Below are 9,954 nucleotides of genomic sequence, written 5' to 3'. Positions count from 1 at the left end.
CAAATAACCAGTGAGACAATGCAAATGGATATAATATGGTCTCTATATTGGTTTGAATATATGGACAAGTCCTGAGAAATCACTATGCATAAATATGATCATAGTAGAGGTTGAAGTGATTAAGAGGATTGGTCAAGCCAAAGTGAATAAGATATGAGGAATCGTGAATTGGCTAGACCATATTACTATTAGTCCATATATGAATATATGAGAATCAAACTAGAGCTTGATTGATCTTAGCAGTTATATCTAGATGACATTCAAGCAAGGTTCACAATATTGAAGAAATGATTCTATCAATGGATGCTCAATATGATGTGACTCAAGAATGGCTTGATAGGGTGAAGATAGCAAGGAAAGGGCTTCGAGGAACTAAGCGAAGGTGAAGGCCAAGCGACGGCTTATGGACCGAGATACCATGGCTAAGGTGAAGAAGAGAGTACTTGCACTAAGTCGATGAACTAATCAGCTACGAAGAGTTATAACATGTTGATGCATCAGTAAGATGACTTGAAGCCATGATTTGATCTCATATATGGTGATATGGTACAAGTCATAGGGTTTGATTTGTGTTTGCTTCAAAAGGTGAGACAAAGATGTTTGTGATCCTTATGAAGCAACGCCATGGAGAAATCGCACATGAGACACCAATGACTCAAGGAGTTTACTTAATTAATTTTATTTAATTTGAGTATAGGAATCGTCGTACTATAAAGGGGGATCCAAAAGGAAGGTTGGTGTTTTGCCAAAGCTCAAGCCTCTATATTCAAAAGCTATTTTTGAAAACCAAAAATCTCTTGAACGTTCTATGGTTGACCGCGGTTAGGTTTGAGAAACCTAGAGTGTTCTTGTTGAAAAGCAGGTGAACTTCTTCAACTGCAGCTGAGCTTTTCAGCTGAGCTAAACTTCAGCTGAGTTGAGTTTCTTCAGCTGCAGCTGAGCTGAACTTCAGCTGAGTTGAGCTTTCTCAACTCCAGCTGAACTTCAAGTTCAACCGGGGTCCAGACAGGTTCAACCGGGGTCCAGGGCAAGTTCAACCGGGGTCCAGAGAGGTTCAACTGGTGTCCAGGGAAAGTTCAGCCGGGGTATTTTCCCCGGACCTCACTGGTCAAAACCGGTTGAACCGGTCCTAGGGGAGGTTCAACCGGTGTCAGGGTCACCTGACCGGTCTGACCTCCTGACTGGCAGACTGACTGCCAGTCTGACCCCTAGCGGTTGAACCGGCCCTAGGGGCGGTTCAACCGGTGTCAGGACCTGTTTTTGCAGTCTGACCTGCAGTCTGCCAGTCTGACTGGCAGACTGTCTGTCAGCCTGCCCCAGGCGGTTGAACCGGTCTTAGGGGCGGTTCAACCGGTCTTGGTCAACTTGACCAGTCTGCAGGTCAGTCTACCAGTCAGTCTGACAGTCAGACTGGCAGACAGTCTGCCTGACCTGCTAGGGGCGGTTCAACCGGTCTCAAACAGAAAAACCTGCCCAACGGCTAGTTTTGAGCTCCACCTATATATACTCACTCCTACCTCTCTCCCCACACACAAGAGCACGACCCAAACTCCATTTCTAACTTGAAGAACACCTCCCACTCTCTCTCACACATCTCCTGCCTCTCCCATTTCAAATCTTTGGAGAGAAATCTTTGAGTGAGTTTGAGAGTTGCGGTTTTTGTGCTTCATCTCCACATCTCTCTTGCTTTTCTTCATTCGAGCTTTGGTACTACATCGAGTTCTTTGTGGATTCATTACTCTTGGAGCTTCTAGCTCCTAGACGACTAGGTGTCTCTTGTGAGTCTCCAAATCTTGTGGAAGACCACAAGAAAGTTTGTATTACCCGCTCGTTTGAGCAAAGATTAGTGTGTGAGCTTGACCTTTGTGGTCGGCAAAGGGAGGATTAGGGTTGAAAGAGACCCGGCTCTTTGTGGGCGCCTCAACGAGGAGGTAGGGCACCTTGGTGGTGTGACCGAACCTCGGGATAAATCTTGTGTCTTTTGTGTTCTTGTTCATTGTGCTTATTCGTGTTCTTCGTTCTCTCACCATTGCGTGGAAGATTTGTTTATATATTTTTGGTGTGTGGATTTTGAGAAGTGCCCTTCTCAGATCTACTACTTTGAACCCTGTGGATCAACTAGAACATCTCATTTCCAAAGTTAACTGGGTGAATTTCGAGATCAATTCAGTTTTACCCAGTTCGCTTCTAGTTTTTGTTGAAAAAGTTTTAACTTGCCTATTCACCCCCCCTCTAGGCAACTTTCAATTGGTATCAAAGCCTAATCCTCGTTCTAATGCTTAACCGCGTGAGGAAAAGATCATGTCGGGGGGACTAAGAAACGAAAGTGCTTCTAAGCTTGAAAAAGTTGAGATTGCCTCGACTTCATCTTTTGGTGCAGATGTTGATCCTAGGGCAATAGATCTTGCCATGAGAATCGCCGAAAGGATGTTCCTCAAAATGAAGGAAGATGAGGCGAAGAACAAGATTGAAGAAGAAGAAAATGATCGATGGAGACCAAACGACGAATCCACCTCTTCACAAGGTTCGTCTTTCAAATCCACTTCTCATATGTGCTTTGTCGCTAATGGGAGTGACAGTGAAAGCGAAAGTGAGGATGAGGAGGAGCATGAAAGTGATAATGAAGATGAGGATGATCTTCAACAATTCTTCGCTCAGCTAAGCAAGAAACATCGGATGAGCTTGCTCAAACTCATGAAAAGAGCGGAAGAACAAAAAGAAATGCTTCATAAGCAAGAAGACTTCCTCATCAGAAAAATCGAAGACTTAGAGAAGTTGACCAAAGAGCATGAGAAGCTAAAGTGCTCTCATGATGATTTGGTCCAAAGGTATGAAGACATTTCAATTGAGCAAATTAAAGTTGTTAATCATTCATCATATATTGCTCAATTAGAAAATAAAAATGCTATGTTCAAGAACATGATAGAAAGGCTAAATATTGAAAATCTAGCTTTGCAAGAAAAACATGATATGCTTGTGTGCTCTCATAATAAATTTATGGATTCACATATCATGTTAGAAATGGCTCATGAGGTTGTGTTAACTAATTTTAAATCATACCAACCTCACATATGCACATGTACTCAAGTAGAAACTATATTATCATGTGCTAACAAATGTTGCTCTCAAGAAAGCCAATCTTCCATTGAGCTAGAAATTTCAGGAACTAGTGATATTTCTATCACACAAGAAAATAAAGAGCTCAAGGAAGAAGTTGGAAGGCAAAGAAGGAGCTTAACTCTTTTGAAGGGAAAGTGTCATGCTCAACCTTCTCAAGATAATCGTGATAATATGGTGAAAAAGCTTGAGAAGGGGACAACCGTAGCATGCACAAAACCCCTTCAAAAGAATACCAAGCTTTCCAAGAAAGTCATGAGCAAACATCAAGATAAGAAATCCAAAGCTCATGACAAGTGCCTCAACCACGTCTCCACATGCTCCACACAAGGTAACAAACAAGCCACTCTTCCAAATAAGAGAAGATGCACTAGAAAGTGTTATCAATGTCATGAGAAGGGACATGAGATTAAGTCATGTCCCTACATAAAAGATAGTGGCTTAACTTTAGAAAGAAAGAGGCTCACTAACCATGTAGCAAACAAGAAGCAAGGCAAGAAGGAGTCTTGCAAAATTAAAAATCAGATTTGCTACACTTGTCGAAGAAAGGGACACCTATGCAAGGATTGTCCCACGAGTAAGTATCCTAAGTCTACGTGTCAATTAATTCATATTCGCTTAGGAGACCCAAAAATGACATTTGTGCTAGAAAGGTAATTAGTTCACCTAAAACTAGCACAAAGGCCATTTGGTTGCCTAAGTACTTGTTAGCTAACCTTGGTGGACCCATCCAAAGATGGGTACCAAAATGTACTTGATAAGTTTTGCAGGTACCCACAGATGATATGAAGCTTTGGGGTGCTTGAGCGGTTTAACTCAATTCTTATCTCAAGCTATCAATCTTACATTGTCTATCCTTTAAGATTGACCCAAAGATGAATTGAGTTGTTATATCACTAACTTCGTATTCATCTCTAGCAAGAACTTGTGTTGTAGGGAATAAGGATTAACCTTTGTGGGAATCAAGCAAAAGGCCTACAACCAAGTGATATCCAAAGGATGGTAACAATTAATTCTTAAGTGCACATTGCTTTTAATTGGTATATTCCTTTGTGTCTTTTGTAGCCACATAGGAAAAATGAAGCACTTGAGAATGAACTTAAAAGATTTTACCTTGCTTTGGAAAGGATCTAATTATATGGTAGATTGCAAGTTCATATTTTTATATTATGACAATCTACATGCTTTAAATTGGTTGTATGTATCTTGTGGCATATTTCAAATTGATTATCGTATTATTGCCATGACCTAGACATAAAGAGGATTATCCCATGTTCTTAAATGAATAGAGTGCTAAGTAAGAAATTCAAATTCTTAAAGCACTTACCAAAAGGGAAATTCTCTATATGACTAGAGTTGTGAGACTAATGTTTTTATCTAAGTGATTTATGTAGTTTCACAACATGAGAATGTGTTTCCCAAATGGAGTGTGACATTCAACGTTCAAAGAAGATTGAACCAATACTATGTGATGTATTCATTCTCATTTAAATTGGTTTTGAGTCTTCTACATTAATCACTCACCATGCTATGAATTAAACTTGCCATGTAAACTTAATTAAATAATCATGTTTTTTCACCTTGTTTAATTTTGGTGTTATGCATGATGCTTGTAAGGGCAATTTAGTTCATATCATGAAGTTTCCTTATTTTAGTAACCTTCTTGTCATTCATATACTAGAGGTTTCTAAATAGGAAACTATTGTTTGTGTTTCTAATGCAATCTCTTTTAAGCCATTTCATGGAAATTCATAAGTAGAGATTGTGCTCTTTCATTTGGTAAAATCACAAGCATTAAAGGTTAATCTTCAAACAAATAAAGATTAGGAATGCTCAAGGCAAAGGTATGGAACTAGTTGTTTCATTTGATATGTGACCAATAATAGTTCCTTTCAAGTGACATTCTTTCAATTGGTAATAATCTATTTTATGGAAAGAAATGCCAATATGAAGGTTAAATTCCTTTTGGCTTAAATTTGTAAATTGGTGCATATTATTAATTCACTCATCCATGTGCATTAATTTAAAAGGAATTTAATTTATGCCTATATGCCTCATAAATGATGATTTGTTTGCCATTCATATATAGATATCATCATTCATTAAATACTTCCTTGTACTACTAATGCCTCTTTTCAAAGTGTTTTATCGACTAGTTTTAAAAGGAAAAGAGATAACAAAGAAGGAAGTCTCCACAAATGATGAAAATAAGAATACTAAGGTGACACCACCACAGATAGTAAGATCTATCAAATTGGTATAACAAATGATATGTTCTATATGGTGGTAAGTATTCTTAGGCATAAGTTAATTCATTGCAAATTTGTCATGCCTTGACCATGATATGTAATGTACTCCTCATGAGACTCTTAACTGAATTGAAAGTGCATGTGGTAAGTCATTCAAATACTTGATGCACATATCTAGTGGGAGAACATTATATATCTTGTGTCGTAGAGAATAAGTTTCCCTTGAGTAAGCTATACTAAGACAATCCAAAATGGTAAATTCGTATCTCATTCATATGGATTGTAATCTTTGTTTTTTTTAATAGCTACTCTTGATGCAGTTTAAAATTCCCTTATAGTTAAATCTAAAAGTGCATAAGAATCTTTTTTGTTGATATTCATATCATACATATGCACTAACATGGATATGATTTTTAAACTGTAAAAGGTACAATTAGTGATCCATACTCTCTAAATTTTGGAAACCCATATTTTGATATCTTAGAAATCTACTTCAATCGGTATCCATATGCTTCACATTGAATTGGATCACTAAGTTGTAAATTACATGCATAACTTGTCTTTATGATATGAATGCTTGTGCAATTAACCTTGATAAGCTAGGTGCACCCAAGGTCAAGCTAGGTTCATCATCAAGAAGGCAACACAATGATGTATCAAAAAAAGGAGAAAAGGCTCCTATTCTTAACTCTAGCTTTTATCTGTGTGATTAAATATTGACTTGAAACCATGTAAGATGGTTGTCAAGTATATGTGGGTACTCAACGCTCTTACTACTAATCTCAAAGGACCCAATTCAAATTGGGTAGCAAGATATGAAGCTTAAACTTGTTTTGCAGGATCACTCCTTCAATGGATCAAGTTGGGTGCTCGATAATGGATGTATAAATCATATTTGGAGATAGTAGCAAGGGTGGTAACAACTGAATCTCAAGTGCATATTATTTTCAAATCTTATATCTTTTGTGACTTGTGTAGCCACTAAGGAAGAAGAAGCACTTGAGGATACACATCAGTTGTTGATTATGAAATAAAAGTCCAATTGGAAGATGAATGAATATTATCATATGGTCAACAATCCAAAATTATGTGACGTATTTCTATCTAGTTAATTTGGATTTTATTCTTCCATATTAGACACTCACCATAATATGGATTAAGTCAGCCCTTTAGACTTCATTGAACAACCATGCATATTATCCATGTCATTCAAAATATATTGTGCATGAGGGCTCAAGGGAAATTTAGTCCATATTATGAGGTTTCTCTATTTTAGCAACTCGCTTGCTTTCCACATATAAAGGGTTGCTAAATAAGAAACTAGTGCTTGTGCTACTAATGTCATCTCTTGTGTTGAGTTTATCCATAGAACATCTATGTTAAGAGATGGTGCTTGTTTTAAATTGGATAAATCATAAGCTTAAAGGATACTATTCAACTAAAGTAAGAAGGAAGTTGAACTATCTTGTAAACCAAATAATGAAGAAGTAGTGACATAATCATATAATATCCTTCATTATGAGGTTTGAGGTTCATATAGCATGCTTTACCCTTCAAGATTTCAATTGATATACTTTTAGTTCTTAAACTTTTAATTGGTATAATTTTCATCATCTATTTAAAGCATGTTATGTTAAATCAAGATATAGTACAAAATTCACCTTTAACCTGATATTGTTGATATGCATAAGTGTACTATGTGTACCCTTGCATGCACAAATTGAGGGAGAGTTTAGCCTATATCTTGTGAGACTAATGGTTTCTTTCAAGTTCATGTTGTTTAGTCTCACCTTGATGAAAAGAGAACATCAAATGAGGATAAGTGGTTCCAAGGAAATGATCAAATATTTACCACATGTCACCACATGGATTAGTTCTATTGGGGAAACGATATGTGTTCTCTAGCATAAGTTCAATTGTTTCAAATATATTATGCCTTGACCAAGATATATGATGAACTCCTCTAAGAATATTAATTGAATCAAGTGCATGTTACAAGTAATTCGAGTACTTGATGCATACATTTAGGGGGAGCTCATTCTATATCTTGTGTCCTTAAAAGACTAACATTTTCTTTTAGTGAATTTGTGTAGTTCTTTGAAGAGAATGAGTTTATGTTGATTTTTGAAGAGGATAAGTTTCTCTTTGGTATGCTAAATTGACTCAATCCAATTCATGATGAAGACTGATGGACATCAATGAAAACTATCTTGCTTTGTAAAGAAATGTCAAGCCTATCAAAAGCTAAGATGGAAATTCATGATTATAATGGAGACCATGTGGCGTAGAACAAAGGTGTGTCACTCCATGAACTATTGTATTACATTTGTGTATCTAGGCTCTTACATGCTAGTGTGTGCATGTATATGCAATATCTTAAGTCACATCATAAGGTTGCACTTGTGGTGACGATTAATGAATCTCTAGATATTTGATTAATACCTCTTGTGGTGATGTCATAAGTTTTTCTTAAGTCATCTTAGTGAGGTATGAGTCAAAATGCTAACTTCTCAAGAATCTTGGCTTAAAATATTGCATATCATGTCTATTAGTATACCTTTTGATTATGAGTAATTCCTTCAATTGGTGCAATTTCATATTTTCATACTTTATTTGTACCAAGGTTCAAATTATAGAACTTAATCCCCTGCCTCATAAGTCCAAGTGCATAAGCTAAACAAGTATTCATCACTTGTATGCACACATTTAGGGGGAGAATGGTTTATAATTTGAATCTTTGAGACTAACTTCATTTTGAAGTCTATTATGTGTGTAGTCTCAAATTAGAAAGGAACCTTCAGGCAAAGACAATCGCTTACACTGCAAATTTTGATAGGTATCAAAGATTCTTTGCTCCAATAAATGTATCTTTTATACATTTCATAATGGAATGAGTTTTTCTTTTATATGCTACTCCAACATCATCTAAAATTGGTAAACATGTATCACATCTTTCTGGATTGCAAATGTCTAAAGTAGCATAGCTTATAAATTCTTCTATCTAGAACTTAATTGATTAAATAGTGCACATGTTTCTTATGTTGCATGATTATGTTCAATTGATACTCCTTTTATGCCAATGGTACTTTAAGTTGCAAATAAGTACTCTCAACAGATATCAATTGAATTCATATATATGTGTGCACTAAAACTTGAGGAGTACTTAGTGTAATATGCTATTAGTGATCTGCTTATCTATTAAATTGTATCAATTGGTGTTTTTCAATTGATATTTTTCATACATGATCACTAGTTGCATAATCCATACTTGTGCAATTTTCATGTTGCCTCTTGTTGTGATGAGAAAATTCTAGGTGACATCTAGACTCTAGGTATCAAGTTTCACCTTTGATTTAGTATGACAATCTTCATTTAATATCTTGGACCTATGTCACAACTATACCAACAAGAGCTTGCAAATGAATTCTAAATCCAACACAAGTTTTGAACACCACCTTGAAAAGGTAAAACGCAAAGGTACATCACTTCATGTCACTTCTACATTACTTTTGTGTCATCTAAGGACCCTTTTCATGATAGTGTGTTCACATCTTGCTTAATCATAATTCTACCCTTTATATTCTTTGTATCCTTTTTGGAGATTTATGACAAAGGGGGAGAAATTTTGCATTAAAGCTTACCTTTAGTATTATGTAACTAAGTGTTAGAATACTTTTAAGAAGGGGAGAAATAATTAACAAAAAAAGGGGAATCATAAGAAAAACATAAGATGTAGAAAGTTGATGAGTGCTTACTATGTCATGAGCATCACGTTCATTTTATGACACACTGCACTCCATGAATAGTATGATATAAGTTATCTCCATACTTTGACCCAAATATGTGATTTTGGTATTTGAGTACAAAACTGGTATTTTCTGAAATGCACATATTTAGGGGGAGGAAACTATATCATAGGATTCAAAATCTTATTTATCAAATCTTATGTAAGCTTTAAATGTGTTGTCATCAATCACCAAAAAGGAGGAGATTGAAAGTGCATTCATCCCTTTTGTGAGTTTTGGTGATTTGGATAACAACACATTTAAAGGTCTAACAAGTTTGCTAAGTGTTGAACAGAAAATTCAGTATGATGAACATACTTGAATAGTGTATAATGATCAGTGAACAAGGTTCAACACAAGGTCAAATAACCAGTGAGACAATGCAAATGGATATAATATGGTATCTATATTGGTTTGAATATATGGACAAGTCCTGAGAAATCACTATGCATAAATATGATCATAGTAGAGGTTGAAGTGATTAAGAGGATTGGTCAAGCCAAAGTGAATAAGATATGAGAAATCGTGAATTTGCTAGACCATATTACTATTAGTCCATATATGAATATATGAGAATCAAACTAGAGCTTGATTGATCTTAGCAGTTATATCTAGATGACATTCAAGCAAGGTTCACAATATTGAAGAAATGATTCTATCAATGGATGCTCAATATGATGTGACTCAAGAATGGCTTGATAGGGTGAAGATAGCAAGGAAAGGGCTTCGAGGAACTAAGCGAAGGTGAAGGCCAAGCGACGGCTTATGGACCGAGATACCATGGCTAAGGTGAAGAAGAGAGT

The sequence above is a fragment of the Zea mays genome, chromosome 8 (assembly GCF_902167145.1).
Source record: "Zea mays cultivar B73 chromosome 8, Zm-B73-REFERENCE-NAM-5.0, whole genome shotgun sequence".
NCBI lineage: Eukaryota > Viridiplantae > Streptophyta > Magnoliopsida > Poales > Poaceae > Zea > Zea mays.
The sequence above is the reverse complement of the archived record's forward strand: the minus strand, read 5'-3'. Positions refer to the sequence as shown.